At 32.1% G+C, this 18,006-nt stretch overlaps 1 protein-coding gene across 1 annotated transcript in view; it reads left to right on the forward strand.

The window, feature by feature from the left end:
* The first annotated feature begins 1,621 nt into the window (after positions 1-1,621).
* The window catches only part of LOC115879170 (estradiol 17-beta-dehydrogenase 11-like), a 139,058-nt gene continuing 122,673 nt past the window's right edge, over positions 1,622-18,006 (forward strand). Inside the window, exon 1 of the mRNA XM_030895861.1 lies at positions 1,622-1,773. The gene's annotated coding sequence lies outside the window, so the exon portion shown is untranslated. The remainder of the gene's footprint in view (positions 1,774-18,006) is intronic.

The raw sequence follows: 18,006 nt of genomic DNA on the forward strand, positions 1-18,006 counted from the left end.
GAAATATCCGCTCAAGTTTACGTTTAAGCGGCAACTCAAGCGAACTCTCTGTAGCTTCTTCATCGCAAACCCTATTATGAACACAAGGAAATACACCAAATGAGATTTCATCCACGTTATTATTAACTTACCTATATAAATTAGCTATTATTTCTCTTGTCTGACTATGTAGCGTCTTACCCTTAACAAATTTATTCGTTTTAAAACACAAATATACGATCAAACTTGATATTAATAATTAAAAACTACGAACGAAAAACATTATAACAAGATAACAAAACAATAAAACACAACTTAACTATCAAATATACTAAAAATATAGGAATAAAGTTTAGGATAACCGGTATAAAATAATGAAATAAAGTAATAATGATCAAAAAAATGACACCGCCACTGGATATTTAATAGTATTCAATATTCCTACTCTTTTCAGAAGAGACCGTGAAGTTGGGGATAAAGCAAGCGAATAGGAAAGGCGTAAAAGCCATGGCAACCGCGTGGTAACAAATCCTGTGACGTACTCGCCAATCATGTTCGATGAATAGGCGGCCATGCGCGGCGATGCCGGTTTGCCAATGATATCGTTGAAAATCCTCAACTTTCATAATAGGCAGATTATACAGAATGAAAGAAATAAGTTATTAAATAAAACATATCGAACAATATGAACTACGTTAAAATTCCTTAGTAATATACGTCAGAATATATGCTAAACACATTATATATAATAAAAATATATTAAATTTATAGTTCATGTTTGGCAATTTTGCAATTTTATAGATAAACGTGGCAATATCGATTTTTTTTTCTCGCATTCCTTCCGTAGCTACAGATCCGCTGGTCAAACAGTACTAAGTAATTTTGTGAAAAAAAAACATATTATAGCTTATATCACTGAAAAGCTTGAAAAATGGCGCTTTTGATGAAGTCATGGCCAACTCTGGTTTCCATTTAAAAAAGCATATATGTTTGTGTCATATGTCAAAAATGACAGGCTTTAGAAAAAATCGGAGAACACAAACTCATTAGGGATGTGATTATCTACAACTTTTATATGAAAACTTTTTGTCTAAAATAGATTATAATGAAGTTGGGGACAATTTTTAAAATAGCCAAAATTTGTTTTTTTTTTCGAAATATCTAGTAAGCCATAAACTTTTTCACAAATCTGAAACGCGCATATTCATGACCCTACAAAACTGCAATTCTTTTCCCATTTAACCGACTCCAGTAGTTTCCGAGATACCCATAGAGAACATCGTAGGAAACTCACCCTGTGTGTATAATATGTAAACAAAGAAAATTTGATGACCGAGGTTTTTCGGATAATCATCCGATTATTGGAACTCTCGACAATTAATGCTCGGCGATTGAAATCATTCGATTAATCCCAACACTAGAACTACGGCAAACCAATAAAGCCATAAAACGGTAATGCAATCTTTAATAGTATAAGTATAGATTTTTATCCATTCATTCCTGAATTCGTTTCATTTCTGAGTCATTCCGGCAACGCCGCATCCATTCCTATCGATCCAACAGGACCCACTAACCCGCCGTCCTGCTGCCGATTAGAATCCGATATTCCCCCGATAAAAATGAACAATGCTAGCACATCGTGGTGGAGGTTATCTAGTGCGATTTCTTGCAGCTTTCGTGGTACCGTCTTCAGTGACCGGTGCTCGGTACAATCGCGCTGTATGTTTGCGGTACATTCGACCGTTCGAATCTCTCGGACATTCATTGAACACGACCGCCGAATTAGATTTTGAGGTTAGCTTAGTTGTGTTTATCTTACTGTAAATTCTAAGGCCTTTGAATTTTTGAAGCAGGTACCTAATTGTTGATATGTACCACAGGATACAAAACTGAACATATACAGGGTCGCTGTTATGTATAGAAACGGTCGATTATTAGGTAAAATATAGGAGGTACCGCAAAAAGTTAAATACAAAAGTTATAGGATTTTTAGATATCTATTAGCAAGTAATAAATTTAAGTATACAGGGTCGGTCATAAAGTCGTGGCACATCAAAGTTTTATTTTTTTAAATAAAACCCCCTGTATATTATTGCATATTTCAATTCTTCCTTCAATTCTACGCAAAAATCGAAATATACACAATGTACCTCAAACCAACCGTTTCCGAGTTATTGACTTTTGAAAAGATCACTTAAACAATTTGATTTAATTAATTTCCATATGTTCAGTTTCATTTAACATTGCCATTCTGTCGAAAGTATGATACTGTTGTGATGGGTTTTTAAATGTCTATTAGCTACTACTAAATTTAAGTACACAACAATCAAACTTTATTTTTTTAAATAAAACCCCTGTATATTATTGCATATTTCAATTTTTCCTTCAATTTTAAGGAATAATCGTACTACACAATCTACATAAATTGATGAATTGAAATGTTAAACGAAAGTTTTTTAGTTTCCAGGCTTGATATAATCTCATTTTATACATCTATAGCTACGTCGAAACACTGGTTCCCATTAGAACACCGAAGTTAAGCGACGTAAGACGATACTGGTGGATGGACGGGTGACCGGTTCGAAACACTGTATCGTGCTGTTATCCACAAAAAGACAAAAGTGTAAAATCTATTGACACACACTACTCATTCACGCCGGTTCGAGGCCGGATGAGATCGGATATCTCGTGAGTAAGAGTCGATTTAGACACTTGCTTTTCCAAAAAACTCAGCAATCCTTAAAATTTTTAAAACTTTTTTGATGGCATCTTAGTGAACATTCCAAGGAGGGGGGCAACTTTGCCCTAATTTAACTATCTTCGTATCTATTACGGTTTCCGAGATACCAATGCTCGTACCTCGAATTTGTAGGACCCTGTATATTAATTGATTTTCGGATTCTAGGAAAAAAATAAAGGTGAGTTTTATTAAAGAAGCATATACCTAAAATGTAAGGATTTTGACATATTTCACATTTTGTGAAAATGAAGAGTTAATTTTAAATTTCAATAACAGCTGCCTAAATTTTAGTTGACCTTGTATAGCCTGATATTTAATTACAGTAACCATTGTATGTTAAAGCAAATTAAAATTTGACCCGAAACGTTATACAGGGTGAGACAAAATTAATATGGAACATTAGTAACTTTTAAAAGCAAGTTACTCCTTTATTTTAAATGGAACACCCAGTATATTACCAGGTAGGCAACCTTAATAGTATTTTGAAGAGACATGAATTCCCCATTGAATAACGAAATAATATACTGGGTGTTCCATTTAAAATAAAATACTAACTTGCTTTTAAAGGTGACAAATGTTCAATATTAATTTTGTCTCACCCTGTATAACTTTTTGGATCAAGTTTTAATTTGATTTAAAAGGATTTAAAGTACAATAGTTAATTTAACTACATATTAGGTTATACTGGGTAAATTCCAATTTAGGTAGCTTTTATTGTAATTTAAAAAGTGTTCTTTATTTTTAGAAAATTTGCCAGTCGGTAGGCCATTGACCATGATATGGCCAAGGACCGCGGTTCGGATTCCGCGTAAACAAAGTAGGCCCCGTCCAGACTAGCCCTGGCAGCAAAAAGAAGACGTTAACTGAAATCTTTACTTTACTTTTTATACATCTATAAATGCTAACTTGAGAACTAATGTCAAATATTATTAAGTATCATAGTTTCGGCAGAATACCATCGTTAAATGAAACTGAACATAATCGAAAATAATTAAATCAACTTGTTTAAGTGATCTTTTCAAAAGTCAATAACTCGGAAACGGTTGGTTTGAGATACATTGTGTGTATTTTGATTTTTGCTTAGAATTGAAGGAAGAATTGAAATATGCAATCATATACAAGGGGTTCTATTTAAAAAAATGAAACTTCTATGTACCACGACTTTATGACCGACCCTGTGTATTTAGATTTATTACTGGCTAATAGATATTTAAAAATCCTATAACTTTTGTATTTAACTTTTTGCGGTACCTCCTATATTTTACCTAACCTTTAATCGACCATTTCCATACATAACAGGGACCCTGTATATTCTTGGTGGGTCATATCGTCGATTAAAATATAGGCATATTCTCTATGAATTATTAAGATAAATTGAAAGCAGTAGAAACCTAAAATTGTTTATACAGAATCCGCCGAGAAACTCAAAATATACAGGGTGTCCCAATATTCCGTGGTTATAGAACTACTATGTATTTTTGGAATCAAAATAATTTTATTGGACACAATTTACCTCTATACAAAAGTGCTTCGTTTATACCCGTTACAGGGTATCAAATTAAAAAAAATCATACATTTTTAAGATATTTTAAGGTCTTAAGGATATTTTTATTAGAACCAGATTTGGTATGTTACTATATGACATAAATTAAGATTGATTGACGTATTCAATTCTTTTCGGCCACTCCCTGTTTCACCGGAAAGGATTACAACTTTTGATTTTTAAATGGCACTCTAAGTATTTTTTTACTTTATTCGATAGAAAATGACATTCTGAATAGAATGATATATCATATGCCTTTATATAACTTTTGACATTTTTGCTTAAAACAAAATTGAATTTTAAATTTCAATCTAGGCTGTGTTAAAAACACTAATTTTTAATCAAGGAGCCTTGGAAAAATATATTTGATCGTCTAATGTTATTCATGTCTTGTCCTGGCCGGTTAAAAGATGCCCATGCAAATCGTAATGCTGATTAAAAGTGGTCTCTTGATGAGATATAACGAACTTAACCTTAGAAACACGATTATGAGTTTTTTTGCAAAAAAAAATTGAAAATTTGGAATTTTTTGAAAAATGTTTTGGATTATTTTAGTTTTTAGTTTAAAACATATAATAATAATAGCTCCCGTATATAGCGTTTAACGCCTTGGATATAGTTTGCCATGCTAGAGACGTTCGGTATACAAGGAAGGTAATGTGGCTAGCACTACGCTTCAACCGCGTATTATTACCTCAGGACTGTGAATCCCAAATACTCATGCTGATTCGACCTAGGTACCCAAACTATTTTTATTTTAATAAAAATAGTGGGCTGATGAAATGCAGGCTGTTGGATTCGAACCCACAACCTTGAGATTGGTAGACCACTACGCCACCGGGCACCCAGTTTAAAACATAATTCCTTGAAAATATGGCAACATAGGGAGTAGATTAAATTTACAAGAAAGAAAACCCACTTCACAAAATTTAAGCAAAAAGTCATTTTTTTAGAAATTTTCAAAGTAAAATAACTCGGTTATTTTGTATTTATTTGAAAAATGGTAAAAAGAAAATGTTTCTTTTATCGAGATCTACCAGCCCTGAAAATATGCACTTTTAAAGACTCACCCTGGATAGTGTTTATTATTCGCATAGAACGAAAAAATCCATTTAAAAATTGCATCTCCCTTCCTTGCAAATTTTATTGCACTTTTTGGTCTTGTTATTAATATCTTTACTTCACTTTACTGTAGATGCTGACCTGCAGAAAATGGAAGATTAATGGATGAACAAATGAATATCCAAAGGTAGACACAAAGAATTTAAAACATCACCTAGTAAAGAACAAATACGATTTCGTATACCGGGTGCGTCTCAAAAGTGGCTCACCCCTATAACTTTTTTATTTTTTCAGATAATAAAACGAGATTTGGTATGTTAGTAAGTATACGACATAAATTAGGATTGATTGACGCATTCAATTGTTTTCTGTCACTTCCTGTTTCGCCGGAAATGACTACCACTTTTGATTTTTAAAAGGCACCCTCGGTATTTTTTTACTTCATTCGATAGAAAATAACATTCTGAATAGAATGACATATCATATGTCAACTTTTGACATTGCTCAAAACAAATTTCAATTTTAAATTTCAATCTAGAGTGCCATGGCTGTGTTAAAAACACTAATTTTTAATCAAGGAGCCGTGGAAAAATACATTTGATCGTCTAATGTTATTCGTGTCTTGTCCTGGCTGGTTAAAAGATGCCCAAATCGTATTTTTAATCATATCTCAATTTTTTCAAATGGAATGAGACTGGCTCATTAGCATATTTGGAAAAAGCATTTTTTTACGAATAATTTGGTACCACACACTTAGTATTTCGAGTCAAATTGTTGGTATGAATCGCATGTTGCAATTTCAAATAAACCATATTCGAAAATGTCAAAAGTTGACATATGATATGTCATTCTATTCAGAGTGTCATTTTCAATCGAATAAAGCAACAAAACACCGAGGGTACCATTTAAAAATCAAAAGTTGTAGTCATTTCCGGTGAAACAGGAAGCGACAGAAAACAACTGAATACATCAATCGATCCTAATTTATGTCATATATTAAATATACCAAATCTCGATTTTTTATTTGAAAAAATAAAAAAGTTATAGGGGTGAGCCACTTTTGAGACGCACCCGGTATGTTGTAACATTTGACTTTCACAAAAATGAAGAAAATTTACGTAAAGGGTGAAAACTACCCCCACCCTTACATAAATTTTAATATTAATACTTATTTTCCAACTCCACCGACGACGACCAATTCTTTTTTTGTAAAATGGTCCTTCTAGTAACTACATTTTTTGTCTCTTGTAAAAAAACCATTGCGCATACTTTAGGAAAAAAATATTTTTCTCAAGCTGACTTCCAAAAAAAAATAGGTAAATATACTCTGTTTTTTTTTCTCAGGTAAGATTTCGACAGACTATGACAGAAAAAAAGCAGATGACTTCCATACCAATCCATTTATTTCACTAAAAAAAGTTTCTAATATTTTTTAAGTTAACTATGGATGGGTTTATAAGTAAATACGTCATGCGTCGTCTCTTGTTGTTTTTAACCAGTTTTATTGGTTTATTTCAAAAACGACAGATCATGTTTCAATATTATTGGTTTGACGCAACGATAACGCCAAACGGACTCCGATGCGTATGAACCCGACTTTAGATTTTTGAGAGTTGTCAAACTCTTGCCAAATTATAGGTTATAATTTTGTGTCAAATTTTTTGGACTGTGTTGTTACTTGTGTTTCGCGTTTTTTAAAATTAAGTGGAGGAAAACTCGAAGGAAAATTAAGTGTTGACCCAGACCATAGTTTACAGTTAATATTCGGTGTCCAGAGACCGCCAGAAACACAGTTTGCCAGACACTATGGCTTGCTATGGCCAGAGAGTTGTATTTGCCACAAATAAAGTTGTATACCATCTCGTATATGGTACCAAAAACTGGAGTTTCTGTAAAATAACATCACACGATAGGTAAATAATACATTTCAGTACTAGCAGACAAAATTAAGATTAAAGTTAATTAACCAAGATTAGATTTTTTCAGTTTTATACAGTTTTTTTTTGCAATATTTTGAAGTAATCACACTTGTCACTCAAAATTTAAATATATTAATTATACGTTTCAATTGTACCAACATATTTCTTTGTAAAATAAAATAAACTACTTTGAAATTAAAATGACAGACACATCTATCACTGTCAAGGATTTTGTCGTTGGACAGACTATACTAGTAAATAGTGTGCAATTAACTTGTTTTAATTCAAAAATATTCAGTTGTTCTATGGCCACACAATATTGGAACTGTCTGTATACTTTGTAGGTACTGATTTTGAAAGAAAAATTCTCCAACATTTTTTTTCTTAAAAACTATGCGATGTGGCATTTTATACAAGAGACAAGAAATGTAGTAAATACTAGAATTTTTATTTTACGAAAATAAAAATCGGTCATCGGTGGAGCCGAAAAATATACTAAAATTTGTGTAGGGGTGGGGGTAGTTTTTACCCCTCCCGTATATTTTACACGTTACAGCACTTAGCAAAACACAGACACCCAAAATCTCATTCTAATCGGAATAACAGTTCTTAAAATATCTTAAAAAATGTGTCTATTTTTTTAAAGTTTGATGCCCTCTAAGGGCTCTAAGGGACAAACGAAGCACTTAGCACTTTTGTATAGAGATAAATTGTGTCCAATAAACTTATTTTGATTACAAAAATACATAGTAGTAGCGGTTCTATGTCAATGAAATATTGGGACATTCTGTAAAAGAGTATTTTACTACATATTGTATTGCAAAAGTGCATCAAATTAAATCATTTTTCACCTTAAAAAAGTAGCAAATCAACCGCATCTTTGTAATTCTACTAATAAACGGAGAAACCCTGCAAGACACAATAAAATAGAACACCCTGTATAGATATAGAATAATTTTATGTTAATTAAAGGTTAGTTAAGCAAAGCTCCAGTATATTTATGAAAATTGACACATGTAAAATGTTGTAAAATCGAATTCCGAACAACTTTTCTTTTTAATACTTTTCGATATTTTGTCATCTATTACAAAATATTGACTCATAAAATGATAAAAATATACCTATGCTTATCTTATACTGAGAGGAACATGGTTTAAATATATTAAAATATGAATTCTTGACACAGGCCTGTCAAGAATGTCATCTTAGATATAAAAAGTAATGATTTTTTTTATTGTAATGCTGTTATTCTCCTATTTATTTTTTATATGTACCTATGGTAATTTTTTTGTATGTATGGTAGTTTTTCAGTTTGAATCTTGTTTTTAAATTTTTTTACTTTATATTTAGTTTGAATCTAGTATTAAAACAAGCTAAAATCTGGCTAGTCAGAGGATAATATACAACATTGATGTCTGTCATTTTAATTATACAGTGGATCTTATTCTGATGTCGTCTATCAAAATCACCTGTACTCGCGCTGGATATACCGGGTGCGTCTCAAAAGTGGCTCACCCCCTATAACTTTTTTATTTTTTCAGATAAAAAAAAACGAGATTTGGTATGTTAGTATATGACATAAATTATGATTGATTGACGTATTCAATTGTTATTGGTCACTTCCTGTTTCTCTGGAAATGACCACAACCATTAATTTTTAAATGGCACCCTCGGTATTTTTTTATTTAGTTTGATAGAAAATGACACTCTGAGTAGAATGACATATCATATGTCAACTTTTCTCATATGGTTTATTAAAATTGTAACGTGAGGATCATAATGACCATTTGACTCGAAATACCAAGTGTGTGGTACCAAATTATTCGTAAAAAAATGCTTTTTTCAAATATTCTAATGAGCCACCCTCGTTTCATTTGAAAATATTAAGATATGATTAAAAATACGATTTGGGCATCTTTGGACCGTTTAAAACAAGACAAGAAAAACATTAGACGATCAAAACTCAAAACTACGTTTTCAAGGATCCTTGATTAAAAATTAATGTTTTTAATACAGCCATGGCACTGTAGATTGAAATTTAAAATACGATTTTTTTTAAAGCGAAAATGTCAAAAGTTGACATGTGATAATATGTTATTCTATTCAGAGTGACATTCTCTATCAAATAAAGTAAAAAAAAACACCCAGGCTGCCATTTAAAAATCAAAAGTTGTAGTTATTTCAGGTGAAACAGAAAGTGACCAATAACAATTGAATCAATCCTAATTCATGTCATATACTAACAAACCAAATCTCGTTTTACTATCTAAAAAAATAAAAAACTTATAGGGGTGAGCCACTTTTGAGACGCACCCGGTATATATACATACTTTATACAATGTGATCTAAAAAACGGCATCAGAGATGGCTATGAAATTAAGATCGCTGTCACTTGGTTTTTTGTATGCAAAATTAAATGGGGAATGTCATTGATGTTCATTTCCAAGTCAACTGGCCGCCGCGCCGCGCCGTTTTCTTTTTTCGATCATGCGGCACAATATCGTTTGTGAAGGTATGCCTGTGTAAATAAACTATACTGTAATTAAACTATTCGCAGAATTGTGATAATTACAGATTATCCTATTTTGACTTTCAAGGTACTGCTTCCAGCGTATTAGTACATACTTGGCAGAAAATATGACTTTTAAGGCGAAGATAAATCACCGTTTTTATGCAGTGGGTAATATAATAACGGCATTACAACAAAAAACATTTTATTTAGTCACAAGCAACATAAACAACTATACAAAGTAATAGCAATCATTATTATTCATTCATTATTACTAAAATAAAAGCAATACAGCTTTAAATCGTATAACTGTTGGTTATAATACAAATAAATGCATAAAAGCGTGTATAAGTCAAATATCATTATTTAGTGCAGAATACTTTCGCATTCATCAGATACCGGAAAATAATTGGTTATCGTAATGCCATCGCTAAAATTGCCTGGAATCCTAATCACCGTTAATCCAGCGCTAAGTATATCCCATAGATAGATGTTTATATACCTATTATTGGCTATTATTAATGATATAGTGTAAACTATAACATTTTAAAAATTTTAGAGCTAAGATTATACTGTTATAGTCCTATATCTTGTAGAAATCGTTATTAAAAAGCATTTATTAAGGAAGGTAAATTATATTTTTTTATTTAAAAATTAATAAATATAATTTGAGCATCAACATATATGATATATAGGGTATTCCAAAAAACATGTGCCATCTCTCCTGTGAAGATTCTGCACGTAAAAATAAGATTTATTGTTTATATGAACGTAGGTCCGATTCTGCTTTGTTTCGTAGTCACCGAAGTCAGTCTTTATAGCCGACCATACCAACAGGTATGGTAGGCTATTAAGATCGGCAAAAAAGAGTTTTTTATTTCACTCAAAATGAGTTATTTGGGTCATAAATGACCTAAATACAAAATATTTTCTCATGGTGTCTGTCTGTCCGTCTGTAACACGATAACTCAAAAACCTCTAAACCGATTTTAACCAAATTTGGCACAAAAATACTGTGGCACCCGAGAATCTGGCCATTAGTTTTTGGTGGGGGTGAGGGGTTAGTAAGGGGGTATGGGAGAGGGTTAAAAATTTTAAAAGCTCGTAACTCCAAAATTACTGTACCTAGCAAAACGCGGTTTTCAATTTAAGATTAGGAATAATATTTGCAACAAAATTTGTAATAAGATCAAAATCAACCAAAGTTGCAGTTTTTGAGATATTCCGTGTTTCCGTAGTCCGTTTTTGAGAAAATCCGTGTGGAGAACTCCAAACTCTCATCGGACGCGACCCCCAGGTGGCGGATAAGTAAAATAACCGCTGACCAAAATTGGAAAATTTCCTTTACTTTGAAACTAAAAGAACTGCCTACCAACTTTTAGTATTGAAAATACTTCTGGCCGCGTTTATATGGGACCCATCTTTGAAAAAACGACATGCTAGAAGCAACATGGGTTCAATAACCTGCCTGTCAACACGTATTTAAGTTGAATAGGGCAAGGTCGAGTCTGGACCGGCGGATAAAGAAAGCGATATTATTTTAAAAGAAAATATGTCAAGGCATGGGTTGTTAGGTACAGTTTGGCTATTTAAATCTAACTATTTCCGTATGAGAAACAAGGGGCAAATTATACGAGAAAGAGCAGAATCACATAAATAATAAATTTAGACTAATAACCATATTTTTTTATATGATTATAATTTTTTTAATTATCAACTTAGGACAAAGAATGGTTTCCACCGCCAACAGGCGTTAAAACAAATGAATCCAAGGCGTTGTCAAATATTTATTGGGATAAGTTGATAGTTTTTTACCGTTTGAATATTGTATAATTCAATTACTATACACTAATTAATTAATTTTAAATGTATCTAAATAGGCACTTTAATAATTGAAAAATGGACATGAGCACTTCATAGAGTATACCAAATATGTAAAAAAAATTCCAATAAAAAAACCACAAATGGCACATTAAAATCTGCATTATCTGAAATCAAACTATAGATACCTAAACGGCCAATCAGCCAGACAACGGTCACAAGACGCCGACATCGATAACGCGATGAGCAGTTTTTAATAATTATTCCGAGTTAATAATTCAAGTAGCATTCCTTCAAATAAATTTTAATTTAACTATTGTTAATACATATAGTCATATTAATGATTATAGCCTGTATGATTTCTAAAATAAAAAATCCAGCGTGTTTTTATCAGAATAATTATTAAATGATGTATATAATAGTTAATATTTATTAACTTCGTAAGTGTTATTTTTTAATATAGTTATGGATTTAATAATATAGAAGGTGCCCGGTGGCGTAGAGGTACAGGCCCTCGTCTACCAATCTCAAGGTGTGGGTTCGATTCCCACACCCGGCATTTCATCAGCCGACTATTTTTATTAAAATAAAAATAGTTTGGGTACCTAGGTCGACTCAGCCTTAAAATGAGTACTTGGAATTCACAATCCTGAGATAATAATAGGCGGTTGAAGCGTAGTGCTAGCCACATTACCTTCCTTGTATACCGAACGGCTCTAGTATAGCAAGCTGTACCTTGCTACTCCCAAGGCGTTAAACGCTATATACGGGAGCTATTATTATTATAATTAAATAATTATCTTAAGTTTAAATTGTGGTAAACTTGTTATGAGTTTCAATCATTTATATTTAAAATCTTAGGGAAGGCAATATAGATTTTAGGCAGAAGAACTCAAGGGAAGGACTGTGTAATTAATAATTAAAATTTTACATTTTTTTTTACTTGCCATTTTTCTTGTCTTTCACGTTGCACGTTCACTCTTCGTTGTGTCACACACAATCTGAATTTCGGATATGATGCAGAACTGATAAATTAGACCAAATATATTAATTGCAAGGTATGCAAAGAAATATTTTTGGTAACTTTGCAAATACTTAAGGCATGCAATAATTTAAAAAAAATTGACGTGAGATTACTTCATAATTCTTGAAAGTCTTGGATGATAAAGATTTGAATTATTATAGGTCTGTTTTGTTTAAGAAGCTAACAAATAATTTCAAAAACTCAACTATCAAAATATAATGGTAGAAAATGTTTAAAAGCATGTATAGGTATAATATTCCATATTAATTGGACATACTGAATGTAAACTAGGAATACATAGTTGCTGCAGTCGATAATATATTTTGCTGCTTATTTTCCTCATAACAAAAACCGTCAATACCGCTACTCACATTATGGGCACTTTTTTATACTTAAATCTCTTAATGATGTTTAAAAATACATATGTAGGTACATACTATAAGTAGTGGTTGTCGCGGTTTTTTTATTAGGTATGATGAAAAGAAGCTGCAAACTAAATTATCGTTGGAGCCAACTATATTTTAATTTATTTTTATCTACAGTAACTATGCACGGTAAGGGTTCAAAATATGCCTATACTGTGAGGCAACTCAATTCGAGTATAAATTAACATTTATATTCAAAGTATCTTCTTGGTCTACCGGCACCCCGTTCATCCTTATTCCATAATTTCTATAAAAAATAGTATGATTTATAACTTTTAATTTTTATTGAGAAAATTGGTGAAATTTTGTTGTACGGCAAATTTAAATTTATGGGCCCTCCATAAATTTACACCGTAAGTTCGAATATTAGTTAAACCTAGGAATACCCAGGTAATAGCCGGAAATATGCAAAAGAATGGGTGAGTTTAGGTTAGATTAGAATTAGGATTTAGTTTGTTTTTATTATTAATTAGGTTTTGAATTAATAAAAATATAGACCTAATCTAAACTTAACCGAAACTGACCCACTTTTTGGTATATTTCGAGCTCCTACGTGGGCAACTCTACGTTTAACCACAGGTTTAACCAATATTCGGGCTTTTACGGTAACATAATACTCATTCTGATTGGTTTAATCTGGCTCCATAACAAAACTCTGGGTTCGAAGTGCTATTGCAAATTAATGCAATTAATTCTATGTATATATTCACTTTCATAAAAAGCCATCACGATAAAAATTAAATATCAAAATTATTTAACGTTGCGAACGGTTCACTTGTTCACTATACGTATCTGGAATATATTTGCGAATGGCGATCAGCGATACGATGGTGCGTCCAAACCTGGGGAGACGAGCGCGAGATATTCCAAATTCGCTGTGTGGACGAGTCTCGCGAGAGCGTCGCGGGTCAACCCACGGAACCTCGTTGCTATCCGTCCCCTGTCGTTTTCCAACGGCCGATGAAAGAAAGCTCGAAAGTCTGGACTTGTTTTTGGTAGGCCCGCCCGACTGCGAGATATTAGGTCTGATTTATAAATTTCGACCATTTAAAATTAAGTAATCTCAAATTTTTAAATCGTACACCGTATGTATTATCATTTTTTCTGATAGAATTTACAAATTTTATGCCACTGATAATTTTTACCCTACCGACATCCAACATTTCTTTAAACAAATTGAATTATTACAACATCTATTAATTTTAGATATATAATATCAAAAATTGGCAAGAAAAGTTACCGAATTGTACGTATGTATAACCCAATAATAAAATAACAAATAGGGTATTCCCATTAGAAAATATGTTATATCCTCAACACTTTTTTGAATTACCCTGTATACTCTATAGCAATGTTAAAATGTGCTTCTTAACCTTATCAATAACTTTTTTATTTAACATTTTGTTCTAAAAACGTTAAAAAACGCATTATGTAAAAAACGTCGTGTAAGGGATAAAGGGGAAAACAGCCAAAAGGGGGAAAACCGACGATGAATACCATGTTAAAGACCGAATATTATTAAAGATACAAAAATTTATTACTGTATGCGTTATTATTTGGCCATCGTTTGTTATATTCAATTGAAATTTAATATGTGTTTGGCTTTCTTTCACTATGATCCCACTCGGCTTGTCTCGTGGCAGGTTGGCGTAAAAAATGGATAGAAAATGTGTCGCTCTCGTCTCGCTCTTGTCTCGCGCTCGGCTCGTCAGGTCTGGACGCACCATAGACTGCCGGAGTGGTGACGTCACGAATGTCAAATTGCTTTCCAATCAAGGTTTATTGAGCTCTTCCAAATGACGAAATTATTTCTATTGAGCTCTTCCAAATGACGTCACAAATTAATATAAAATGTAAAAAAACAGGTGATTGCCGACAACCGCCGACTTGTATCTGGTATTTTCAATACGCCTATGATGGTTGCGCATGTTGCAAAATCTGTGAATTTTTATTAACATATTTTAGTATGGGCGCCTATACGTGACTCCCGGAGCCAATTTTTTTTTTCGCTTTTTTTTTAATTTTGCTTTTAGCGATTCGAATGAAATTTTGAGGGTAAAAATTCAAAGTTAGTATAAGTGCGATGATATTATAATGCAAAAAGGGTCTAAACTGTGTGCATTTGGATTATCACTGGAATATTTCTCTGAAAAAAACATGGCTGATGCCGTTAACCTTTTTTGTTTTTTTTTGGCAAAATTGTGTATGCAGTTTAATACTGATTAAGTCTCTTTCTATCTCCTTGATAAGATAAACACATTTTTATTAATTTGCCTTAATCCAAATCTAATAGCCTTTATAAAATTTTAATATCAAATTAACTGGACAAAGAATAAATACCGTATGATCGAAAAAAACGGCGTCCAGTTGGCTGGGAAATGGCGATCGATGACATTTCCCATATAAATTTGCATATAAAATGACAGCGATCTTCATTTAATAGCCATCGCTGACGCCGTTTTTTTTTCGATCATAGGGTACTTATTCTCATCAAAGGATATGAAAAAAGTGCTTATAAACCTGGGTGTGGAAATTGCATAGTTTTAAGATGTTAAAACTGTTAAAAATAGGTATTTTGTAATTATCTTAAATATCATTATCTTTATTGGAATTTGCTGTAGTTAGCTCAAATATCACTGATATAAATTTTAATTAAAATTTTTAAAATTAAATAAATAATTTATTATTTTTATTTCTATTTTATAAATTATGATTAATAAAATGGCGTTTCTCTCATCAAGAAGATCGAAATCAAAATATCAAGACACAACTTTTAATCGGCATTAAACGGCATATACAAGTTTGCTAACAAGAGAAAAAAGTCATGTTTTTTTTAATCTTCTTACTGGAAAGTGTTTAGAAAGTATTTTATTACTAAATTATTCGCCATTTTTAATAGCCATTATTTTTAATGACAGAAAAAGCTGTAATTATGATGATAATAAACTGTTAATAATACTAATAGTATTTATCGAAATATCGAATATTTATTAGTTATAATCTTACTAGCAATATAGTAATTCGTATATTATAAAATTAAAATCTATTTTTAAAAAATTTATTTTAATACTCTAAAAATGTAAAATAGATAATTAAAGAATTAATGTTGGTTTGATCTCACTGTCCTCTTTTCTCTCACGTATTGAAAAGTCCTCTTTTTTACATACCAAACTCAAAATCTAAAAAATATTCGTCTAGCGCCACAATGCTTTAAAAATTGTTAATATATCTCTTTCGCTACTCCCACTCGTTTGTGCAGAAAAGAAAATGAAGAAATATTTATGTACAAGAAATATTTATGGAAACGATAAACATGTTTAACTATTTTATGCTTACTTACGTTTGTGTTCAGCTTATGATTTGAAAAAAAAAATGTTGAGAATGGTTTTGAGTATCAACATTTTTTAGAAAGTAAGAAAACCCATCAATCACGTATAGTTTGCATAACTTTTGAGTAAATTGTTTTGCCTGTGCCCTTTCGTCCTCTATATTATATTTTGAAAGTTGGCAACCCTAAATTAATGCCATCCATATACATGCTTTTAACTAAAAGAATTGCTAAAATTAATAGTAATTATTGATTATTAAATAAGAATAGCTAGAATGCATACAAAACATATCTTAACATAGTGACGATGTTAGTAAGATGGATAACCGGGCAGAAGATTTACTATTAAATGCTATGTTAGGTATGACAAGGATTATAGAGTAGTTATGGATCTTTCTGATGAAATGCAAAAACATATATAAGCGGAGCTTGGGGTCAAACGATATAAGCATATACAAGAGAATCTAATAAGTCTCTGAAACAATGGCTTCAACGCAAATCTCCTGTTGTATTAAAGATATACGAAAGTTATGATATGACAAGAAGGGATACCATTAAATAAATTGTGGGAAACGTTGGAAATAACTAATATTTTAAATAAGTTAAGAACTTATACCAGAACACCACAGCTAGAATAAAAATACGAGACTCATTGTCAGAAAGCATAAAAATTACAAAAGGCCTCAAGCAGGGATGTTGCCTATCCCCTATACTATTCAGAATATACCTGCAACAAGCACTAAAAAAATGGATGCTTAAGAGTAGAGGAATGGGAATCCCCCTAATAAATGAGAACACCCTATACACCCTATTTTTTGCGGACGACCAGATAATCCTAGCCCAAGATCACGACGACCTTAAATATATGGCAAGGAAGCTGATAGAGGAGTATAAGAAATGGGGGTTGGAGGTAAATATCACCAAAACTGAATGTATGACTGTAGGGGGGCCACAAGAGAACATAGTCTTAGAGGATGGAAGAGTGATAAAAAACTGTGACAAATATAAATATCTTGGATTAAAAATAACTAACGATCGAAAACTCGATGAGGGTATAAAAAAAACGAATAATGCAAGGCAGGAGAGCAATATCTATGTTGAATGGTGTACTGTTGGACCAAGGAATCTCTAAAGCTAATAAGAAGAACATATATAATACGGTAGTGAAAAGCATAATAACTTACGGAAACGAAGTATGAGAGTTGAAAAGCAGAACAGAGAACATGCTATTAGCGACCGAAATGGATTACTGGAGGAGATCTGCTGGAGAATCGAACAGAGAACAAATAACCAACGACAGAGTAGGAGAGATTATGGGAGCTGAACACACAATTGTGGACAATATAAAAACAAAACAACTCATATGGTTTGGTCATGTTCAGCGAATGCCCGATCACATAATACCAAAACAAATTTTACTGTGGATACCTCGAGGCAGAAATAAAAGAGGAAGGCCGCGACGAAGCTGGAGAAAGGGTGTGGATACAGAACTAGAAAATAGAGAGATACCTGATGATCTCTGGCTAAATAGAGAAGAGTGGAGGTTAGGTGTCGGAAAACGTCGTAGAACGTTCTGAACCGATTATACCGATATGATATGACAAGAAATCGGTGATCAGTTGACATACATTTATTTATACAGGGTGCTTCAAAAAA

This window comes from Sitophilus oryzae, unplaced genomic scaffold (assembly GCF_002938485.1).
Source record: "Sitophilus oryzae breed Bouriz unplaced genomic scaffold, Soryzae_2.0 scaffold_1576_pilon_pilon, whole genome shotgun sequence".
NCBI classification, from domain to species: domain Eukaryota; kingdom Metazoa; phylum Arthropoda; class Insecta; order Coleoptera; family Curculionidae; genus Sitophilus; species Sitophilus oryzae.